We start from the raw sequence: 25526 nt of genomic DNA on the forward strand, positions 1-25526 counted from the left end.
AAAAATGAATGTTGGTCAGCGGTGTTAGAATTTGGATAATTTATCGAAAAAAAAAAAAAACTTTCGCTATAGAGTCTTTTTTAGTTTCAGGGTCTGTTAAGTGATCAGATTCCAGGGAAAACCATCTGCCCTGTTTGAACAATAATTAGGGAATGCGTTATCCGATAGTATGATATCATAATATACAACCGTTTTGACCAGTATTCCGAACACTCGCATTAGCGTAATTCTTTCTTCAGGATATTGAATTACTTTCTAATCTTGATCATTTGTACCTAAAAATGAGTAGGATTCGAGTCGAAACGGCAATTCTGTTGCTACTTCATTACTCCTCCTCAACTCAAACTACTTCAACGGACTTGGTAGTCATATCTCTATATTTCTCATGTTCTAGCAATCGCCAGAACTGGAAATGGACTTCCATACCGTGTCCATTTCTGTCCTATACCACAGACTGTGCCTATACCTTCAACTTGACTATTCTAGAAGTAGCTGCTAGAATGAATCGCCTGCTTTGAGCGTACTTTCAGCGGCACACTAGGAGATAACTTTTGGAAATCAGTATGGCGATCGAAAAAATATATGGTAAGCGTAGTAACGGACACCTTCCTACATAACTGGTACCAAATAGTTTTTCGTGAAAAGTTCCAACTGTTGAGAAAACCCGTGTTAGATGTCTTTCGCCATACAAACTTTGAATAGTTAACTCATGCTGGATATTTTCACATATACGTTAGCGTCTGGTGCTGGCAGCGGCGGGTAGGAAACCAGCCACTGTATTAGATTCATTGGAAATGAACTAAAAAGCTCGTTTCTAACATCCAATCAGAAATTCCATCAGTTGCTTTCTCCTACCTATCACATTAGTAGCTCGTTTACCAAGACGAATCTCTGCTTCTCGAACTTAACCCAAGAATTCCAATAAATTCCGTATGAACTCGTGGCAAGTGCAGAGGTATATTCAGCTTGCAGTGGGCGAGTGATCGCATCATCATTTGCTCCTCCTTCCCTACATTGACTTGCATTATGACGTGGCTTACTTGCCACACAAGATACATACTCATGCAATGGCATAGTAAAGCCGACGATATGCTAATAGAATACTAAGTCAAAAAAGGCCAAGTTCCAGTTGAAATTTAGAGCCATTGAATATGAAGAAGATTTGTCCTTAGAAGTTACTCACTATTCTCCTTCTGCTGGATGAATCCAGGTTCTATCAGGTATATGGATCCAAAATAATGCTGTGAGAATCTTTCTCGTCAGCTTGCCAAACATATTTTTGCATGATATTCCGCTCCCCACTGAACTGGAATTCAACGATCGCTTCTTCGTGTGTGACACATAATCAACTGATCTGAAACGAATATTTTCGTTTTCTAAAGAATCACTCGGTGGCCAAGGTGATCCCTACACAATGTCATGCTCAGAATGTCGAGGTGCGCAGAGAGCAAGGTGGTTCGATTTGAGGTCCCCCCGTGGACTACAAAGTTAGCGACGTGCAAATACTGACCGAGCTGAATGTAGACGATTTTTATGTACTGCAGAGGCCTTAGTTTGAATAAATCAAATGAAATAAATTCCGTTGTTAGAATGTCAAATGATGTTATGCAATGAAATTCATTATTTTTTGTTTTATTTCACGGATGTTCCGGAATTTTCGGAAGCATGTATAAGCCATAATATAAAGTGCATACTCATAATACAAAAACAAATGCACCAGAAAAATCTTGGTGCCTAACGATAAAATTTAGAAGTTTCCATTTTTTGGGATGCTCTAGGTGTGTGCGCCGTCACCGCCGACAGTTTATAGCAATGTCGTGAAAAGGCTTTTTTGAAAATTCCTTACAGTTTTTCGTTCAAAAGTCGAAAAAGCTTTTCGTAAAAGCTTAGAAAATTTAATGAAAATTCTGAAGAATATTCTTCGAAATCTCAAAAACACTACCGTTGAAATTCTGAGTAAATTTCCTTAAAAATTAGAAAGATCTTTATATAAAAAAATTAGGAAGCTCTTTTTGTAGAATTTAAAAGAAAGAAAGACAGGATCACCATCTTTGACTAGAGCTCTCACAGACTGATTACTTAACACTTGGCGTTAGACATCGGACAGAACATTCACACAGCACCTAGTGGAGCGTTTCCTGCTTCACGAAATGATTTCTCCTTATTAGGGCGGGAGTCAAACTCACACTCCATGGCTAATCAAGGATGTTAACGATCATTCAGTAATTTGCGTTCGATCATTTAGTAGTTTGTCAATAACACATTCCAGAATCTGAATTTAAAAATATGTTGTATGGTGGACTTCTAGTTCGAAGGTTTTTCTACAACTTTGCCTAATGGTTCGTTATTAGAATTCAACTAATAACGGAGTTAGAGCGCTAGTTGCAGTAACTTAAACTAAACAATTGGAATTTTGTTATCATTTAGTCTAAGTAACTGAAACTAAAGCTATAACTCCGTTACTAGTGGAATTCAAACAACGAACCATTAGGCAGAGTTGTAGAAAAACCTTCGCACTAGAAGTCCACCAAACAACATACTTTGAAATTCAGCTTCTGGAATGTGTTATTGGCAAACTACTAAATGATCGAACGCACGTCACTAACAACGCAAATTCCAGAAATTTCCCGAATTTATTATAAAGAATTTCCTTTGGAAATCTTGAAGAGTTACCTGCGTAAATTTCCAAGGATTTCCTGTTGAAATCCACAGAATTTCAAGTTGAAATCAAATGTTTTGACGGGGAAGGGCCGTTTGTTGTTTGGCCGAATATGTTATTAATCCGAAACTCGACTGGCATAAAACCATTTGGCCAAAATAGACATATGGTCGATAATGTCGGTCGGCTGAACAGGTCATTTGACTGAAAAGTCGTCATTTAGCCAAAAAGGCCTAGATGGTCGTTTGGTAGAAAAGGGCCATTTGGCCGAAATGGACATATAGTGTTGTTTGCCCGCGCTGCTGAAAAAAATCGTTTAACCGAAAATGCTGCTTGGCCGGACGAGGTGACATAAGGTCGAAAACGGTTTGCGACGTCCAGGTGAAGATCAAACGGCCAAACTGATAATTTGGCCGAAAAAGTCGTTTGCTCCGACAGCTTATTTGTTCGAAAATGGCGTTTGACTGAACGGTCGACGTTTTTCGCCGTATAACCCGATCAGCCATATAACATTTTTGACCAAATTGCACTTCCTGCTAAACTACCGTTTCGGTCAAATGGAATTTTCGATGACAAGGCCTATTCGACCTGATAGGGCTATGGGTTTTTCGGCCAAATGACCAGTTTGGTCGTACCACCAAACCATTTTCCACATAAAAACCGTATCGGACAAATGGAATTTGGCTAGATAGCTTTCGGCTCAACGTATTATTCGGCCATGTGGTATTCGGTCAAATGATTTTCAACCAAACGACTCTTCGTGTTTTGAAAATTTTCTCGTAGAATTTCCGAAGAATTACTAATGGACAACATAATGAATTTCTTGTAGAAATCCAAAGAAATTCCATGAAAAATCAAGTTGAAATTCCGTTGGAATTTTTTTTGAGAAACTTTAAAAAAATCACAAGGAATCTGTTAAATTCTAAGCATGCATGCCCGATGGCATAGACAAACTTCTAAACATTTTCCCGTGAAAATTTCAAACAAATTCCCGTAAAAACTTTAGAGCAATTCCTGTTGAAAATTCGAAAAACTTGGAAAAATCACCTGAGACAGCTCATTAGATTTTTCCAGATAAATTAAAAGGATTCTCCCGTTAATGTATCCTGAAAAAAAAACTTTGCTTTACGAACGTAATAAAAAAAAATGCCGACCAAAATTATGACAAACGTTGCCGCCGACGATTTGCGGATTGGCGCTGACCTCTAACGGTAGTCAGAATCCATGAACGGACCAACGGGATATTTTATAAGATGTTATATAACCAAAATAAAGGTTATTTGAGCAAAAGTTAAATTTTCAGCAACAACAAAAAATGGCTCGATTATCCGGAGGGTTCGATTACCCGGAGTGAAATTTTTTTCAACACTCCGGATAATCGAGTCCGGCCTGTATTTTGACGAAAATAATGCTGAAAATAATACGATTTTGACAAAGCTGGATTCATCGGACGCTTAAAATATTCTAGTCCGAATATGGACTTTGCGAGAGGAAACATCTTCGACCTATAATTAGCATTAGCCGGAGAATTAGTTCTAGTTTCTGGGTAAATCATGAATCCCGATGAAAGTTCACGTCACAAATAATGACAAACATAAGAAAAATGCATTTTCTACATACCCTCGAAAAAACCCTTTACAAGACAGGAAATTTGGAAAAATTTCTGCGTCCGATGGAACTGGTTTCATAAAAATCGAATTATTTAAAGCAAACTTAGATTTATTTGAATTCCGTCAAATTGTTGCCTATCTCTACCTTTTTGTCTTACTCCGGGACTGTACATAGTTGACTCTTCTAGGCATAACAAAATAACTAGCCCAGGCTAAGTCTCGTTTCGAAATCAGTCACCTTCCGCATGATCTACTTTGTAGCAATGCATAATTTTGCTGAGCTATAGAAGGCCTGGATACACATCGCAGCATTATAATACAAATCTGTAAGGTACTTTTCAGATTCTCAATTCTCTGCCAAAACTTCTATCATATTTCTGAGAACACGAGATCAAAATTCTCAGAAACTGACACCTAATAATATCCTTTTCATTCCTGGATTCTCGATTCGAATTGCAAACTGTTACTCAAGATCCCATACTTTTAAAATATTTTCTTGAACTAATAAAAGGTTCATAATTTCTAAATCCTCTAAGAAATTTAAAAGTTCTTTTCCTTCTTCGTTGACGATGTTTCAATGCTCAATTGTTATATTTTCATTGCTAGAACGATGAAACTCTTATGCTCTGGGAAATAAAAAGAAAACCTAGACCGGACCGGGAATCGAACCCATGGTAGCATTAGCATTACCATTGAGCATTTTCGTTACCATTTGCACAAATTCGTAGGTGGTACAAGCCTGGACCAGGCATTGAAAGCGTGAGTGAAGCGGACAAGCATTGATCTAATTCAATCATAGCATCCTATACCAGTGAGTGAACAGCCTTACTCAGATGGATACCAAACAGCGATTATGAGCGACCGTTGCTGCGTAAACAACGAGCAACAGAGTTCGCCAAGCCAAACTTGGTATGGTATCCAGGGAAGCTACGGCTGGTTCATTTGTGTTACGCTTGATCTACTAGAAAAAAAACCAAAACCCATCAGGTGTTCTGCTTTATCCATTCTGCTTTCAAGTTGCTGGGATGGAGGAGAGAAAATATCGAAGCCTCCCATGCAGTGTATCAGACTTCCATTCTCCTAGCGGACTTAATTTTACTAATGTCTGAATGTTTGAATGTAATGAAAGAATGAAAGATGGAAAAATGTTTTCCAATATTACGGCTAAAACATGATTCTGATTCTGCTGGAATATCCCAGATTAATCCACCTAACAGGGGCTAACAGGGAATGAACAGGATTCTGTGTCGAATCAATAATGGTTTTTTATGAGTAACAATGTTTGTTGTTGATACAACTAAAATAGGATTGAATGAACCATATGGAAACTTGTGAAACTTTTTTTTATCAATAATACGATGATATCAATAAAAAAGGAAAAAGTGACAAACAGAATCGAGCGAGTCATCCAGCTTACCTCTGCTCCATGCTAACTGCATATAGATAAGATGATTTATGTTAAACAGTGCTGATGAAATTCGTCTCACTCATTAAAACGCCGAACAGTAAATCTAGGCGGCCATGCTTTACCCCTTTCGTTTTACTGGCCGTCTCAATTGATCAGTGCCTCCCTTCAATAAGCATTTTCATGTGACAGACGGCACTTGTTTACAACCGCTGAAAAAACCCGCAAACCTGAAGCTGTCATTTTTATAGAAGAACTGTCAATTGACGATAAAATCAGCTGATTTTAAACGTCTCGTGAAAAGGTCTATTGATTTTGTCAATTGAGATACACGTCATTCGAATGACGACATTTTTGGTCTTGTTTGACGTACAGGAATAAGCATTATGTGGACCTGACGTTTTGGGCTGATAGTTTATTCGTTCTGAAATGTTGTATTCCTAGCAAAAGGCGTTGCTCAGCCTAAAATATATATAAAAATATGTCAAACAAGAAATATAATGTTTACGGATTTTTACTATTTACAGATTGGTTCATGGATTTTCGAACGATGCACTATCGTTTACAACCATAAACTAGGTACAGCTTTAGGACCCAATTATTCAGCAGAATTTGCATTTTACAATGAATCAGACGGAATTGAAGCTATTAGCAATAAATTGCACATTTCTATACGCCTATCAACTATTTAATTTCAAAATTTTGCTCAAAATAATCAAATCTTCTTTTGATGCTTCATCTCGTTCGTTGCAGATGGAGTTAGAAAACAATTCACAATGGTTCACAAAACCAACTCACAATGGTTTTAGGAAGCTACATATTTTAAACAAAAAAATTGTCTTTAAAAAAAACTGAAACATCTCTCAAAATCAAATTGTTTGTTTGAATTGAGTTACAGAGGCATTAAAGAATCTTCCTTTTTGGCCAACTATCACTCAATGATTTGTTAACTCGCAAGTAATTATTGGAAGGTGCATTCACGTAACAGTAAACGCGAACATAAAACAATATTATTATTTGCTGTATTATTTGCTGTCCTTGAAAGCAAGGGCTGCCTTTGCGAGTTTAAGAAATATCTGGAAAAACAGGCAGATAAGTGAACGCACCAAAATACGAATTTTCAACTCTAACGTGAAATCTGTGCTGTTATACGCTAGCGAAACATGGTGTGTATCAGTGGAGAACACTCAACGGCTGCAGGTGTTCATTAACAGATGCCTGCGGTATATAATTCGGGCCTGGTGGCCTCACAACTGGATCTCAAACAACGAGCTCCATCGTCGTTGTCACCAGAGGCCGATAACAACAGAAATTCGGGATCGGAAGTGGGGCTGGGTCGGCCACACTCTACGTAGGGGCGGAAACGAAATCTGTAAGCAAGTATTAGACTGGAACCCAGCGGGACATCGCAGCAGAGGCAGACCCAGAGGCTCATGGCGGCGAAGCCTCAATAAAGAAATAAAAGAAGTCGACCGAAATCTAACCTGGCAACAGGTTAAAGCGATAGCCGGGCATCGCTCAGGATGGAGATCTTTCAAGTCGGCCCTTTGCACCACCGGAGGTGTACAGGATCCATAAGTAAGTAAGTAAGTGTCTTAATGTTTGCGTTGTGCGTTGCAGTGGTAGAATAAAAGACAATCAATCACAATATCCATGGATCGAATACAGTTTTAATTTAAATAAGATTTCGTTTTAGTATTTTTGCCTGACAGCTTAGTGATTTTTGAGCACTTTTATATTTATTAACTAACGAATTAAATACCTCGAACCAATTATTGTTAACAGGTTCTGTATTTGGATCACTAAAACTACGAAATACGACACTGTGCATCGGTGATGCTCACTTTTGATAGTAGCCCCCCAGTAAACTAGTGGAGCATGGAGTATGCAGCGTTAATCGAACCCACACTCCACAGTACGAAAATGCACGTAGACGACTGTTAGCACTATCGTAATGGTCGTGGCCTACGTACATTATAGAATGTAATAAAAGAAACGACATTGTAAACAGCGTTTTAAGGAGGTATATCCTAATATTTTCAGTCGGTAGTGTTTGATGATTTTTCCCATAGCGTCGTGGGGCAAAGAATTTGAATTACTTTCCATGAGCTGTCACGTCGATTCGTCGGCGGCGATAATTCCTTCCCTGGTATAGCGGTATTTTTCTGACGTTTCGAACCAAATTTGGGAATTTCATCAGGGATGAAACGTCAGAACAAGACCACTGCGCCTCGTTCGTGTGAGTGATAACACTGCTAAGCCAAGAACACTGAATATAATAATTAATTAGAATCCGGTCAAAAGTTAATGACAAATATTGTCAAATTTCTTTAAGATCTTGTTAGTGGCGCTCCAAAAGCAAAATATTTCCGAGCTTGATTTAAAAGAGCCCCCATGCACAAAAATTTATGATATTTTTTTTTATAATAGATTTAAGATAGGTATTGGACCTTGCAACAAAATGACAACTTTCGTGATCATTTTCCAAGGCTCTCATAGATGTGAAAAATTTATCCGCAGTACAAATAGCACTTGCTATCAAAGCATTCATCGCCACGATCCACCACGTGTCGACAGAATTTTTGAAAAGATCAAAGTAGCTTTTTTTCTAGGCGACTATCTGGCGCTCATTTTCTGTAGCGATTAAAAATAAGCGGAGGAGTAGATTTTTGATGAGTGGTACAGTATTTCAAACTTAACAAAACCCCTAAAAAATGAGATTGTTGCACTTTACCGCACATAGAACAAAATTCCTTCCAAATTTATGCAAAAGGCAATTGAAATCACACTGAAAATAAGTGTGAAGTAAAATTATCCATGGCCGTTTAGTTGAAATAACAATATCAAAACGTTGTTAAAAGAAATGGATGAATTTTTGAAATAAGAACATTGTTTTCAAAAATACTATAAACTTTACTTTTACATTATTCGTCCGACGTTTCGACACGGGATTAGTGTCTTAGTTGGACAAAACATAAGACAAAAAACGAACAAATCAATCAGGGCCCTCCTTAGCCGTGCGGTAAGACGCGCGGCTTCAAAGCAAGACCATGCTGAGGGTGGCTGGGTTCGATTCCCGGTGCCGGTCTAGACAATTTTCGGATTGGAAATTGTCTCGACTTACCTGGACATAAAAGTATCATCGTGTTAGCCTCATGATATACGAATGCAAAAATGGTAACTTGGCTTTAGAAACCTCGCAGTTAATAACTGTGGAAGTGCTTAATGAACACTAAGCTGTGAGGCGGCTCTGTCCCCAGTGTTGGGATGTCATGCCAATAAGAAGAAGAAGAATCATCACTAGAAGTTCAGATAGATTTCACATGATTTTTTTCTTACCCATATTAGGGTGCCAACGAGCAGAAACATCAATCTTGCATGATTAATATCTATATTTGATATTTGATTTTCTAAAAAAATACGGGAAAAAATACCAAATTTGAAACAGAAAGTTGAAACAGTTGTTGGATTTTCTAACCGGCGGTTGTTAGATTTTCTAACAATTCTGTTTAAGAATCTAACAAAACCTGTATAAGAACTGGGCATATGCGAAATTGTTAGATTCTTATACAAAAAATGTAAGCTCTCAAACAAATATTGTTAGAAAAGCTTACAAAATTGTTAGATTCTTATACAACACTTGTATGAAAATCTCCCCATTTCGTATATGCCCAGTTCTTATACAGGTTTTGGTAGATTCTTATACAGAATCGTTAGAAAATCTAACAACCGCCGGTTGGGTGTATCAACAAGACACCCGAATGGTGATAATGGCAAATTGATAGAAATTTTCGTTGTAATTCTTGTTTTAAAATGTCCAAAGTAGCCCCCGATTTGTCAAAAGAAGCCTAGCACGACGGTACTTAAAAATTCAATATGCGCATTTTGAAATAATTGAACTAATTTTGTAATCTGTATTAAAGAGATTTCAGCCCAAGGCAAGAATAAAGGAATATACAAAAAAATACCATCAAATCTTGGAGAAAAATTTCAAGCGGTAGGGGGCTTGAAAAAAATTTCACGGATGAATTTTTTTTGGCTTCGATCAATTAGAGGTTTTTCTGAATCTTTGAGCTCAAAATGTGCATGGAGTCATAATTTGAGGTAATGATTCTTGTAAGCAACGTCGTTTTTTTTCAAGTTTGAAAATTTCCTTTCATTAGCGTCCAAATACATATTTCATATGGAAATCAAATGAACTGTATTTGATTTGGGGTGTTTATAAAATAAGTTGTAGGATTACATGTCCACGTAAAAAAATGTGTTGAATTCCACCTCAAAACAACATGAAGCTTTCACCTAATTGAGGCAAATAGTGAAGCCAGCTGTTAAAAAAAATTCAATTTTATTTCACTTCTATGCTCTTGAATGACGTTTTATGCAACGTAAATCCCTTCCACTGAGTGAAATCGGCAGTGATTCAAATTTTTCGGGGCGGTCATTTTGAATATGAATCTCGAACATTCATTTTCCCAGCAGCTGTTTTAGATTCAATTGTTATACCAGTCAACTGTCGAAAAACTTAAAATTGGCATAACGCTCAGTTCTATTTTCTGGAGATTTGAGCTACGGATGAATCACAAGATTCAAATATTTTTCAATTGTTTTGTGTATGAATGCGTCACTTTATCTACGGATCTATCCAATCAATTGCAATTACGGCTCCTTTCTTGGCCTCAACATAATTTTTTTTTTTTTTGGAAAGCGAGTTTGTTCTATTTTGGTCCAGATTCAAACTAGAACAGTGGTTGAAAATTTGGAATGAAACTGAATAACTACTGATTTCACTCTTAACACACTTGCCGCACTAATGTTGTGTTCTTATTTTATTATTTGTTAGGGTTGAAACTCTGTCACAGATGATTAGATTCAAAGAAGAACCTCAGAAACAAATTACATTGAGTACTTTTAAACAAATTTTCCAGTTCTTTTCCATATTCACTTTTATCTTCTCTTTTTTTTATTTCTTTACTAAAGAGGCTTGCAGCCCTAGGCTGGATCACCTCTAGGTTTATCTACTCTTTTTTCTGTCGTCAAAAAGAGAAAAGCAAAACAGTCCAACGATGGTAAATAATTAAGTGTAGGAAGCAACCTTGAACTTTCGGCCAAATTCAAAATTGAATGTATTAAACTTTCAATTGAGTGAATCAAACTTGATAGTACTACTTTGGTACGTTTTAAACATGGGAGTATGAGCAAACTGTGCTGACTCCATTTATTTAAATTTGGCTTCCCGCAAGCAACGTCAAAATTTCACTTTTTCATCGAAAATTCAATCCCGTTTAAATGTCATTGTTGATGCTTTGAATAACTCATATTTTCAAGTCTTTAACTATTTCAAAAACAAAAAATTGAAAAAAAGTGGCTTCTGTGTGAAACGTTTTGAAGCATTGGCCTCATGTTAGACCAAAATTGGGTAAATAATCGGCTTAAATTGTTTGAACTTTCCCGTCAAAAATTTTTATTTGCTTAATCGATTCTTTGGCTTATTTAAGGTCAACTTTCCCAAAGAACTCATATGTTTTGACGCCTCTAAGTATTTTTAAAATTTAAAACAAAAATCGAAAAAGTGCTGTTTTATTTCAAAATTGGCCCGATTTTGAACGAACATCAGCTGAATTTTTCAGGCCGGTTCACACGTGCAACACTTTTTCGGTTTTTATTTTCGATTTTAAAAATAGTTAGAGGCTTCAAAAAATATGGTTTCTTTTGGAAAGTTGTCCCCAAATAAGCCAAAGAATCGACAGAGATACAAGTTTTGACAAAGAAGGTCAATTGCAGATTTTTTTTTGTTTTTGTTATGTAAAAATCTTTAAAAATATGACAATGCACAAGGAAAGCACCATCACTGCTAGGTGGATTAATCAGGGTTTTAAACTTCTATTTATTCCTTCTTCAACGGTATCTTTCTCCACAACTGTGACATTGCTTTTGCATTGCTCTGTATTCATGAGACATGTTTTTAAAATAACTTTATGTAGCAATTTATACGGAAACAAATGCATACCCATAATCATGAATTGAAAATCATGAAAATAATTGGGTACTAAAATGAAGAATCGATATTCGATTTTCTTTCAGGGAACGATGAAGGTATTCATTCTAAACGTGTCAGTTTTTCTTTAGACTCGGTTAATTTGAAATTGAAAAATAGATGAAAAATGCTTCCTCGACATTTTCGGTCTTGTTTGACGTACGGATTCAAACGCACTAGCAAAACACCGCAGGACACTTGACTCAACCTTTGACAGTTAATATATGGGGCTGACGTTTTGGGCTGATGGTTCATTCGTTCTGAAATGTTGCACAGTCCAAAATTTGCCTTAAAATGTCTTAAACACAAAAATATTATTTTTACTGATTTAGAATTTTACCAGAATTTTTATAACAACGGTACAAGTATTCCTGACCGATGCACTATCGTTTGCAACCATAAACGAGGTAGGGCTTTAGGACCCAATTAACTGACAAATTCATGAAATCATGATTATTATTCATAATTCATGGAATATTATTCAGGGTACTGTGCAATCCCTACCAGTCGACAAAATGCATAACCGGTTATACTTCTAACAAACACTTCGTATCCAAGAAACAAGAACGGTTGAGAAGTAGCACGCCGGACTCTCACTCAGTGGACTCGAGTTCGAGCCCTGTGTTTTTTTTTATCTCAACAACCAAATCGTAAAGCATTGGATGCGTTACGTGAAAATAAATCATGAAATCATGAATTATATTCGTGATGTATTTTCATAACATGAAAACACGATGTTAGTCATATGAACACCAATGAATGTTTTCAAATTGAAATGATGAAAAAAAAAATACATGTATGACAAAACATATTTACAGCAAACTAAAAAACATTAAAAACAAATACACTGAAGAAAACGCTTAAAAACAAAATAACAGAAATGTGATATAAAATGAAACAAACACAAATATTGAATAGAAACAAAAAACAATGAAAATAATATTTATTTACAGCACAAAACGTGAAAAAATAATAGCATTTCCGTCATGTATGCATCCGCCATATCAATTTTGTCTCGCTCGGATCCCTTCTCGTCTGATTCTAACTTTCGAACGCAAAACATTTTAGCAACTCAAAAAATTCAACTACCCTACACGTTAAAGTGAACTTTTTTTTTTGATTTTTTGTCAGGTATTTTTTTTTGTTGTTTTCTTTGAATGATACATCACCATATGTGAACCGTCCACGCACTCAATTGTCCTTGTTTGTGTTTTTCTTCTTCTCCTCTTTCGAGGCTTTTTCTTTTGCGACTTTCGCTTTCTCTTCTTTCGTCGCAGTGTTCGGCGCGGCGCGTTCAACGCGTTTCGCCGCTTCGACTTGGTTGCTGTTTTAGCTATTGTTATCACAGTTCACACCGTTGCAGTTGCTGTTAATTTTTTTTTCTGTGTTTGCGCTGTTCTAATCCATGCGTAGCCTTCGTTCGTTCGGTGGAGCCGACGAACACGACGAATGCAGTGGATGGCAGCGTCGGAAATAAACACTGCTGGCAGCCACCTTTCGTTCTCGTTCAACGACGACGACCAGGCGAACTTTTTCTAACTCGACGACGACGACGAGGTGTTATTTGTTTTATTATATTTTCGTTAAAAAAATGGGACTTTATTGGGAGGTAATAAATGCGGGTGGGGGGGGAGGAGTTCGGTTGAGGATGATGAAACGGGAAAAGACGTTATTTGTACTATTTTGGTATCACGTTCTGTTACGGGCGCTTGGCCTTTGCTTGGGATGCTGGAAGAGGATCAAACAGAAAAGTGGGCAAACGAATGAGCGCTAGAATAATGAAGGGACAGGGTTTAAGCTGTTGCTATTCCACACATGTGATACACGTACCGGGGGTTTGCTTTGAATTTAAATGTATGTTTATTTTTAAATTGCGCTTTGCACTTGCGGTTAGCTTCACTATTGTTTTTATTTGTCTTCTTGCAGTATTTTCTATTGTTCACTTTCACTTTTTCTTCTCTCTCCGCAGTTTGACATATTCTCACTTTGTTCATTTGTTTTGTGGGGACGAGTATTCCTTTTGTTCTCTTCTTGTTCTTAATAACACACACACTTGCACTACTGTCTTCACTTTTTGGTTAGTTTTGTTTGTCGTCATATGGTTTTTGATGTCGAATCCGGGGGTTTTTCTGTGTTCAATACTCGCTGGTGATGGCGAATTCCTCGTTTCCACGAGGGAACTCTCCTTAGTTTTAGCTTTCGCGTGGCTTTTTAGTAAGCTATTTTCGCACTTTTACGACACATATCATCGCAAAGCACTTTTATGATAAGGTTTATTTCAGTTTTTCGTACAGTTTTTCTTCTAGCCGTCTACACAGTTCGCGCGTTTTATTTTTTTTAACTTTTATCGATTTCGCACTGTCTTCGTGTTTGTTGATCGAATGTTATGTTGTTGTTAGCTCAAACTTAAAGATACTCTTCACTCAGACTTTAATTCTTCCTCATCTTCTCAATCTATTTTTCCGGGTTTTATATTGGTCAGAAAATTTTCACTCTCACTGATCTTCTCCGGTGATTTGTATTTTTTTTATTCTGGCGGTTGTCGTGGGGATTTTTTGCAGTAGTAAAAAATTGCGACAAACTAAATTTGGGGGGGTTGGGGTACTGCTGCTTCTGCTACCACACAACAATTTGAGGTGGCGGTGCCGGTGGTGAGAGCATGTCCTTTTAGCGCGACGCTTTTCGCGGTTCGTGGGGAGAAATATTTTTCAGTGTTTTTTTTAACTATTTGCGTTTAGTTTATTTAACTAGACTTTATTTTACTGTTATTCTAGCTTTGATACGATGATCGATTAGATCGGTTTGGCCTATGGCAGTACGGGAGCCAACCGCATCAATCATCATTGTAGTTGTCTGACCATTTTGCTGTTTCACATAATTTTTCACTCATTTCTTTCGGATGACATTTTGCAACAATTTGACCAGTTTTCGTGATTTTTTCATTTTGTCTTCCGCGTGTTCTGGTCTTCAGCATCTTTTGCAATTGTTTTTTGGTTTGTTATTTGCGGTTTGTTTTTGCACAATTAATGAAACAAGATGATTTTCGCCGTTTCCTTGTATTCATTTGCCTTTATGGAGAACATGTTCATTGAGTTTCACACACACTAGATATAGTCGTTTATTTGGTTCTTGATAACTTAAAATCCAACTGAAGAACTTGTTCAAAGCAAGATTGGCACCCCGGAAGGTGGGAACACTGATCTACGGCGAGGACTTCCGGCCACGGCACCGGTGATAGTGGCGTTTGGCAGTGAACCGGAACTGTTGGCACGAACAATATCCTTGGAGTTCAGCAGACTTAAGGCCAACGAGAGCTGGTGGATGAAGGCCATTTTTTTGCGCGCAACACTTTCAAACTTCTTCTTAGGATACTTTCGATACCACACTGTTGTTGGAGTAATCCTCGCGTAACGAATCTTTCAGCGATCTTTTATTCACGGTTTTGCTGGTGATCCATCTCGTGATTTTTTTTTCTGAGTACAGATTGAGCTGATTCAAGAGCCGTTCAAAAGCTGTTCAACACGATTTACGAAAGTTTGTTTTACCGATTTATCATTTGTTGTTACTTCGCGAAACTGATTGATTTCACAAACTCGAAACCCGGGATTTAATGATGGTGACTGGTGGATTTGATTTGAATTTGTTTTAGTTTTGGTATTTTTTTTTTGCGTTCCGACAACGAATCTAAGAAAATGTACGCCGCGTGTACGTTTTAGGTCCGAACCGTAAGAGAGTCGAGTTAGATGTGGTGCACGACTTTCTCCGGAGCTACGATAATATGTAAGAAGAAGGACACACGAGGACGATGGCAGCTCCTTACAGCGGCGAGTCTATCTTCTCTGCGAACAGCGACCCACACGAGAGGCGAAGGATTGAAGCCAGAAGCGCCTCTACAGAACGCACGACGGATCGAGGCGCCCGGTGGTGTGTGGGTAAATATTTATTAAGAGAAGAAAATTACACTAAATTTTATATAGAGAAAATTTCTCGAAGGGGTGGTTTTTCCGACGATGATGATTTTGCCAAGTTAAAGAATATATAATAATATATAAGAGGGGTATAACTTGAGACGATAGTCCGGCTTTGCTCTTGCTCCTTTCGGTCACTTTGTATCTAACTATAAGCTATGCACACTAAAATATATACACATCTGTGTAAAAGTCTCTTAAGTCGGAAGTATTTTTGTTATTATTCTTTCTTCTTTTTGCTTTGCTTGCTTTTTTTGCTCCTGTGTGTATGCAATATATGCGCGCGTGTGACCGAAGATGTTTTTAATTTTGCAGCAATCTCGTCCGACTTTTGGCTAACGACTGACGACGACTTGAGAATACGGGGAGCGTCGACTTTCCGTTGTTCCTTACAGCGGCAACCAAAGCGAAACGACCGAGCACTCCTCGCACAGAGACACGGAGATGTTCAGACTCTCTCCCTAACCCACACACAGGCGGCAGCAAGCGCGCGCGAGGCATCCAAGCTCACCGTCCGAAGATTCTCTCAGCAGACGATAGGCGATGACGATGACGACGGCAAGCTCGGCGCCGGGGAAAATCCTCACCCCCAAGCTCACCACCACCCACTCACACATACGCACACAATATCCTCCTGCTTCCGCTCATACACACGCACCCGGGCTAGAAAATTTAGGGGCGCACATGCGCCCTAACGTGCTCGCACTTTCTCTCTCTCCTTCTCCGCAATCGTCCTCAAGCCGCACACCATCCAACCGGTCCTATGTGCTCGAAACTAGCCATAAACTAACACAAACCTACACTCATTTAGAAGAACATATACTTCCAGCCCGAAGCAGTTTTCCTTCGGAAAACCGAAGGCTTCGCACGCTGCTCTGCTGCAACAATTTTCTTAATCTTGCCTCCCTCTCGTATTTCCGCCGCCTATGTACAGAACCCGTTCCGCTCGGCACCCACATATCTCCCTCCCGCTTTCCCATCTGTACATAGCCCCATCTCCAGTCCTCGCAGCATTCGGACCCGGAATATATTTCAAAAGCTATATTATAATAATCTCGATGTCGGTCTTCGGTCGGGTTTTTTGAACGTCGTCTGTCGTTCGCTCCGCAAACGAAGAAAGCAAAGAAAGCTTCTTCTTGATTCTTGGGGCAAATTCGGCGCAGGTCCAACCAGATACGACGGAACTGCTGATAGGGAGACGGCACCGGGCCGAAGCTTTCCTTTGGTTCTCGATTCGTTGCCTTCTCAAGTGGCAGCCCGATTAGCCACGACGAAACATTGGCCGAGTTGTGATAATGTTGGGGGGAAATGAGGCGGGACGGGTTTGCATCTTTTGTCATTCGACGAGAAAAAAGAGTATTGATGTGATTATGACGATGGCAGCGGAATACGACGATTGATACGATATGTAGATGTAGGCCTGGCAGCATGGTGGAAAGCCACCGTGATAGTGAAAGTGATTTGCGGAGCGAACGAGAATGTGAAGCGGGAGAAGCGTGCATGGGAGGACTACTAACGGATGCTGTATTGATCCTTAAGTACGACGCGGTAGAACCACTTCAATGATGATGGTCGCGTGGCTATGGGGAAATTGAGCTGGGCAAAGGACAAAGCAACTGGGTGAAAAAAATAGAAATTTGGGAGAAAAATAAAATGATACTCAAGTTCCTATGAGGCATCGAAATCTATGCACCCAATCGCATATAGTAACAACAAGTTTTTTTTATTGGTACGGACACTAATTTCAAGGTTTTCACAAATGATCTATGAACAAAAACACAAAACATGTTCGCAGACGGGTGAGATCTAAATTCGTACAGCTATTCATTACTCAATATGTCAACATACTCGATTAGTTTCATCATCTTTATCACTGTAAATGTCTTATAACGCATCTAGGAGATAGACGCATTTTCAATCACAAAATTTCGTCTTAATCAAATCAAGACGGTTTTCGCTATCTGATGAGCTTCGGTCCCACCTAGTAGTCAACTAATACAAAATAAAAACAAAACTTTGCGGTAACAAGGGCAAGTATGACCGATTAGCGGAAATGGAAGACGCCGATGAGGATCTCGGCGTTTAAGCCACGCAGCCGGAGAGCGGTGACGAGAGAACGTTGATGCGATTGAGCTGAAAAGAAGGATGGAGAAGATTTCTGACGGCACAACGCAGCCAATATCCCTTGGGGACGCATATCGGATCGTGATGGCGAAAATCGAACCTGTAACAGCGGCGAAACGGCTAAAAGCGAAGAAAGTCCTCGGCCCGGGGGGAAATGCCAAACGTGGCACAAAACTTTACGATTCTGGCACATCTGGACATGTTCAGGATTTGTATCGTAAAGTACCAAGGTGGCGAAAAAAGTTAAACGGCAACTTTGAGCATCCAGATCTCAGCCGTTTTCAACCAAATATCTTATTTTTTTTAATATTCAATTTTTTTTTTCAAAAATGAGCTACTGAAGCCAGATTACATTTCCATGTAATGGTCACTGAGAATCAGCTGGATAGTCCCGTTTCACGTTTTTAGCATTCTGTTTGTAGCTATCCAGCATGTTGCTTGACATGACATTTAGAAAACTCAAATATCTCTCTATTAGTTGCACTTACTTAGTTAAGATGATAAAATCGTTTAGATGCAGTATAATCAAAGAGCAGATTTTTTGTAGTGTAGGACAATACTGCTGAGGGGTTCATTCTGTAATTCTGGGGAATTTATTATTAATTCTGATGATCTTGAGGTGTTCTTTTTAACATTATGGGGAATTTGTTCTATTGAGACAGGAAGGACTTTCAGTAAAGATCTTAAAGAGTTTTCAACTTAATTTTCGGAATGATTCCCATTGAAGTTGCTGGAGGAATTTTCATGAAACCTAGTAGAAATTTGGAAGGAATTCCTGGATGATATTGTTGAAGTAATTCCAGCATTCATTGATGACTCTCCGAAGGAATTCCGGGATAAAATGAATTCTTACAGAAATCACAAAAAATGTTCCGGGAGGATTTCCATGAGAAGATTCTTCACGAATTCCAGTAGGAATATTTGGAGAAAGTCCAAGAATAATTCCTAGAAACCTTCCGAAGGAACTCTCAGAGAAATTCGTGGAGGATCTCTTGAAGGAATTCTAGAAAGAATTACTAGATCCAGTTTGAACATCTGAAGGAATTCCAAGACAAATGTATGTAGGAAATCCAGAAATTATTAGAGGAATTCCGGATGAAATATCTGTAGAAATTCCCGAAGAAACATCCGGAAGTATTCCCGGAAGACCTTTTAAATGAATTCCACGAGGAAAGTCTAAAGGAATTCCAGAAGAAACTCTTCTCCTGGATGAATTTCTTGGATGAAACTCGTGGATGAATTTCTTGAGGAACTCCAAGAGAAATTCAGAGCGGAACTCTTTGAGGAACTACAGGAAGTACTACAGAAGGAACTCATGAAGGAATGTCAGAAGGAAAATTCAAGGAAGAATTCCAGCAAGAGTTCCTCCAGGTATTCCTCCTACGGTTCATTCAGGAATTTCTCCTGGAGCTAGTCCAGAAATGCTTCTCGAAGTTCCTAAACAGATTCTTCCCGAAGTTCATCCAGGGATTCATCTTGAAGACCCTCCTAAAATTTCTTTCACAGCTCGAGGAGTACATCCTGGAGTTGGACCTGCACAAGTAACGTTTTGGTTTTATATTGGTTTTATAACACCCTTGTAGAGTAAACTACGGTCTTTAAGAGCGTTATTAAACTTAAAATAGTGTTACTTGGGCAGAATTTCCTCTTAAAGTTCCTCCAGGAAGTTCATATGGAATTCCGCAAGGAATTGCGCCAGAGATCCCTTCTGAACTCCATAATTCCTCCAGAAATTCATTCTGAAATCTCCCGAGCGTGAGTTATTCCAAGAATTCCTGGATGAACTCCTGGAGTAACTTTAAGTCTGGAGAAACCCAAAGATGATTTTTTAAAGAAACTCCATGTGAAGCTCTAGGGAGAATTACTGGATACAATCTGGATGAATTGCTGGAGGAGCTTCAGGACTAATGCCTGGAAAAACTCTAGAAGAAGTTTCTTCTTTTGAGAAGAATTTCTGAAAAAAACTCCAAAAAATTCCTGGCAAAAATCCTGGAGGAACTCCTGAAGGAAGAATTTTTGGAGAAATTCCAGGAAGAACTCCTTGATTAACTCCAGGACGAATTCCCTAAGGGCCGCCAAGAGTAATCCCTGGAAAAAATCCTGAAGGAACTCTAAGAGGAATACCTTGTGGAACTGTAGAAGAAATACTTGGAGGAACTTCAGGAGGAAAGCCTGAAAAAACTCCAGGAAAAAAAATCTAGAGGAGCTTCATGAAGAATTTTTGGAGAATTTTCTTGGGCTAACTCCTGAAAGAACTCCAGCAATGAATTTCTGAAGTAACTCCAAGAGGAATTTTTTGGGGAGTTCAGAATGAATTCCTGGGGGAATTCTGAATAAATTGCTGGAAGAATTCAGAATGAATTCCTGAGAAAATTCAGAATGGATCTTATGTGATTTTTCCAGGAGTTCTTAAAAGAACCCTACCTGAGATTCTTACAGGAATTCTTCTTGGAGTTCTTCCAAGATTCCTTCCTGGAGTTTCTCCGCTAATTCTTCTTGATGCTCCTCCAAAAATTACTCCTGTAGCTCTTCCAAATATTTTGATTTTCCAGGAGCTCTTCCTGGATTTCCTCCTGGAGTTCTTCCAGGGTTTTTCTTGAAATTCCTTCGAAAATTCCTCCTGGAACGCCTCCAGGAAGTCCTCCTGGAGCTCCTCCTGGAAATTCTTCAAAAATTTATCTTTGAGTCTCTCTAGAAACTTATCTTAGGATGTATTCAGGAGTTTTTCCACGAATTCTTGGAATCACTAACGCTGCTGATCACGTCGGTTGAAACTTCAGGGAGCGACAAATGTAAAAAAAAATCATTCAACAGCGTGTTTCTATGTTTAGAATTTCTCGTGAAAATTCGGAAAACGTCCAGTAGAAATTACAAAAAAAAATTCTAGCGAAAAACCTAAAAATTCAGTCAGAATTCTAAAAAAAAATTGCCGTGAGAATTTCAAGGATTAGAAGAAATTCCGAAGAATTTCCCAAAAAATCCGAGTAATTTCCTAAGTAAAACTCGGGGATGACAGAACAAAATTATATCAAACTTATAGTAACTTCATTTGTTTGGGCGACTTGAATGCGAAGATTGGATCCGACAACTCGAACCAGAAGCGCATTATGGGACGCCATGGTCTCGGAGAAATGAGCGAAAACGGAGAGCTGTTCGCAGAATGTTGTGGTAATAACGACATAATGATCGGAAGATCGCTCTTCCCTCATCGACCGGTTCACAAGGTCACGTGGGTCTCCCGTGGGCGGCTTTACAGAAAATCAAATCGACCCCATCTGCATCAGCCGGAAATGGAAACGGAGCCTTCTTGATATTGCGTGTGATCGTCACCTCCTCATCGGCGAAATAAGCCTGGGCATTGCGCGGATTCGTCGGCAGGAGGAAAGAGTTGGACGACGGTTTAACACACGCCGACTGGAAGATGCCATGGTAAAACGGTCCTTCGTTGAAGAACTGGAGACGCGTACTGCAGATATTCCGTGTCAGCGTGGAAGACCAATGGACCGCCATCAAGAATGTCTTCATCGCCACCAGCGAGAACAAGCTGGGCGAACTGCGCACCCAGAGAAAACAATGGATCACCGATGAGACCTGGAGGAAGATAGAGAATCGAAGAAAAGCCGTAGACCGATCAAAAACCAGAGGAGCCAAAGTCCTAGCCTGTCAACGATACTCGGCTCTTGAGAAGGAAATAAAACGCTCATGTCGACGGGACAAGCGAAGGTGGACAGACTCTCTGGCCGACGAAGGAGAGAGAGCCGCCGCAACCGGGGACATTCGCCTCCTCTACGATATCTCACGACGCTTAAGCGGGGCGAAGATGAATGCAACGATGCCTGTGAAAGACGCGAATGATCAGTTATTGACCGACCCAACTGACCAGCTGAAACGCTGGTTCGAGCACTTCGAACAACTTTTTCAAGTGCCAGCCAGGCCATCACCACCTCGGCATGATCTGTCTAGGATCCGACGTATAACACGCGTCAATACCGAAGCTCCATCACTGCTAGAGATTCAAACAGCCATCCAAAGCATGAAATCGAATAAAGCCCCAGGGATCGACCGCATATCAGCCGAGATGCTCAAAGCTGACCCCATGACATCCGCTCAACTACTGCATCGTTTATTTCATAATACACCGCAACTTTCCCGGTCGACTGGATGCAAGGTATCTTAGTGAAGGTGCCCAAAAAGGGTGACCTGACTGTATGCGATAACTGGCGAGGCATTATGTTGCTGTGTACCGTTCTCAAAGTTCTGTGCAAAATTATCCTAGCCCGGATTCAGGAAAAGATCGATGCGACTCTCCGGCGGCAGCAAGCCGGATTCCGTGCCGGAAGATCCTGTGTGGACCATATTGTCACGCTCCGCATCATTCTGGAGCAGGTCAACGAACTCCAAGAGTCCCTTTACTTGGTATTCATTGACTACGAAAAAGCTTTCGACCGTCTCAATCACGAGAATATGTGGGGTGCCCTGAGACGCAAGGGAGTTCCTGAGAAAATCATCGGCCTCATCGAGGCACAGTACGAGGCCTTCTCGTTTAGAGTACTGCACAATGGGGTCTTGTCCGACCCTATCCGGGACGTAGCTGGTGTGAGGCAAGGATGTATTCTATCACCGTTACTGTTCCTCATCATAATTGGTGAGATTCTGGTAGATGCGATAGACCGTTAACCAAACCGCGGGCTGTTATGGCAGCCTATAACCATGGAGCACCTAAATGACTTCGAATTGGCGGATGTTGTTGCACTCCTCGCGCAACGGCGCTCTGATATGCAGAGTAAGCTCAACGACCTTGCCGAGCGCTCCTCTTCGGCAGGTTTAGTCATCAACGTCAACAAAACCAAATCGTTGGATGTAAACACGGTGACTCCTTCCAGTTTCACAGTAGCCGGGAACCAGTGGAGAATGTTGAAAGCTTCCAATATCTTGGTAGCCAAATGGCGTCAGACGGTGGTATCAAGATCGACATAGGCGCACGGATCAAGAAAGCAAGGGCTGCCTTTGCGAGTTTAAGAAATATCTGGAAAAACAGGCAGATAAGTGAACGCACCAAAATACGAATTTTCAACTCTAACGTGAAATCTGTGCTGTTATACGCTAGTGAAACATGGTGTGTATCAGTGGAGAGCACTCAACGGCTGCAGGTGTTCATTAACAGATGCCTGCGGTATATAATTCGGGCCTGGTGGCCTCACAACTGGATCTCAAACAACGAGCTCCATCGTCGTTGTCACCAGAGGCCGATAGCAACAGAAATTCGGGATCGGAAGTGGGGCTGGGTCGGCCACACTCTACGTAGGGGCGGAAACGAAATCTGTAAACAAGCATTAGACTGGAATCCAGCGAGGACATCGCAGCAGAGGCAGACCCAGAGGCTCATGGCGGCGAAGCCTCAATAAAGAAATAAAAGAAGTCGACCGAAATCTAACCTGGCAACAGGTTAAAGCGATAGCCGGGCAACGCTCAGGATGGAGATCTTTCAAGTCGGCCCTTTGCACCACCGGAGGTGTACAGGATCCATAAGTAAGTAAGTAAGTACATCACTAAGCCGCAGGATGAATTATCTATACATAAGAAAAGGCTATTATTACCTTCAATTTCATATTACGAAGAATTTCTTGTTTAAATCCAGGATTCGCCAACAATAATAACATCAATTGGCACTGCAAAATGATAGATTGCTAATGATATTTCAACAAATTTATGTAAATGATTCATTCCTCGTGCATTTCACTGTAGTACGCGAATATATTTCAAGTTCTCTTTATTGTGAGCCACATTGAACTCATCAATATGATTGTGAAAATAGTTTATTGTTGGATCTATTGAAATAGTGAATAACTAGAAAAGAACTACACTAATATTATAATATATTATATTTTTTGTTAGTATCTATAAATTTTAAGCTAAAGGCTGCTTGAGTAATATCGCATATTTATCAATGAGACTATTCAATTTTTTCCTAGTTTGGATGAGGTCCTTTTTAAATGCTTAATTCTATTCAACCAAAACTTCTTCGTTTTGCCCAGGCCACACTAATTGTATTTCTAGGCCTCTTTGATAAGTAGAAGCATAAGTACTAGAACGCTAGTGGCGCTGTAGTTAATCAAGTTATTTCGCCAAGTTATGCTTCAACAAGCTTCAATTGGCCATATTTATGCATCATGAAAAATGGAAAACATGCATGTTGTGATTTGGCGCTTAAGTCACTTTTTCAGATTATGGCAGATTAGCAATCTTATACTTTTGAAACAACTGCCATGACCAAATCTCAAATGAGCAACGAGACCACTAGTGCAACATTTTTCGTGCTATAGTATTGAAATAAGAATCACTACAACAACAACAGTAGCAAAACAACTAAGCTTTTTTATAGCAGAACGGGCACCATCATGTCAACAGCCAGCGTGTCCGTTGCCTTTCACGAAGTGGTCGGCTTCTATCCGGTTCTCTGTTGAATTTTGATTTCGCTATTCTTTCTTCCGGCATTCGCACCAAGCGGCCAGCCCACTGAAGTCTGTCGTATTTTATACAATTCACAATATTTACGAAGGGAAAGTGGTTACCTTTAATACATTTTTTAAATCGAAAATCTTACACATAATGTGCACATTCACATTTGAGTTTTCAGAACATTGTAAAATAATTTCCAAGTCCCGGAACACAGGCAATTAACTTTGATAGAACTGAATATTTTCTTCTTAGAACACTTGTCCTCGTGTAGCTCATGATTCGTGTGTCTGCACCACACATCATTTTCTAGTTTACCTCCGAGTATTGTACGCAGCACTTTTCACTCGAAAACCCCAAAAGACTTTTATGTACAGTGAACGTTCGCTAATTGAGGTTTTTCTAGTTGGGGCGCTTTTTAATTGGGGGTTCGCTAATTGGGGCAAAACCCAATTAAAAAGCAGCTAAACGTCAGAATGTGATGTCAAAAACGAGTTGACGTTTTGTTTCCGTGTTTGGCGGGATCGATATTTTCTGGCGCGTAAAATTTTCCTTTGTTCAATGCAAAAAGTAAACAACATTGACGCTTGTCAAAACGCCCCAATTAGCGAACGGCATTCGCTAGTTGGGGTGAGGTCGTGCCCCAATTAGCGAACGATCACTGTACTGCAAAAGCCACTCCGGCTTAAGTCTGAGCAAAAAAATAATCATGGCTGTAAACGGTTACTGGCAGAATCAGAGCTTTATACAGAGCAAATTTCGTTTCCGTCTGCATGTTGCGGGACCTAAGCTGGTTACGTAATCCGTAAAAGGCCCTATTCGCAGCAGCAATACGTTTTTTCACTTCACAGGAAACGTCAGTGTCACATCTTGTGACAAGGTAAACAAATTTTTCAACAACTTCATACAAATCCCAATCAAGCACTACCTCAGCACCAATACCACTAGGTCTTCCTCTATCTCTATCCGCAACCATGTACTTTGGCTTGGTAGAGTTAATAGTTAAGTTCTCTCTTCAGTGGGACAAAAGCCTCCACTACTGTTCCTCTACCTCTCCTAATCGCGCCCTCGAGTGCAATGCTGAACAATAAATTCGAAAGTGCATCACCTTGCCTCAATCCACCTAAAGTCGCTAACGAGGTTGACACTTTGTCTGCAATCGGAATACTTGATTTTTAGCCATCAAGTGTTGCACGTATCAGTCTAATCAGGTTTTGCCGGAAAACCATATTTGGACCTTATCTGTCGCAGCTTTCCTTTCACTGAATCG

General features: G+C 39.6%; 1 protein-coding gene across 6 annotated transcripts in view; it reads right to left on the minus strand.

Moving 5' to 3' along the window:
- The window catches only part of LOC134227502 (homeobox protein prospero), a 352970-nt gene that overhangs the window by 255694 nt on the left and 71750 nt on the right, over positions 1–25526 (minus strand). The window contains exon 1 of one of the 6 annotated variants that reach the window (XM_062709054.1): positions 13539–16000. The exons of 4 other annotated variants lie outside the window; for them this stretch is intronic. The gene's annotated coding sequence lies outside the window, so the exon portion shown is untranslated. Of the gene's footprint in view, positions 1–12877; positions 13282–13538; positions 16001–25526 lie in introns of those variants that run through there. One more of the 6 variants, XM_062709062.1, reaches the window with a different exon arrangement.

Source organism: Armigeres subalbatus, chromosome 1 (genome assembly GCF_024139115.2).
Source record: "Armigeres subalbatus isolate Guangzhou_Male chromosome 1, GZ_Asu_2, whole genome shotgun sequence".
Classification (NCBI taxonomy): domain Eukaryota; kingdom Metazoa; phylum Arthropoda; class Insecta; order Diptera; family Culicidae; genus Armigeres; species Armigeres subalbatus.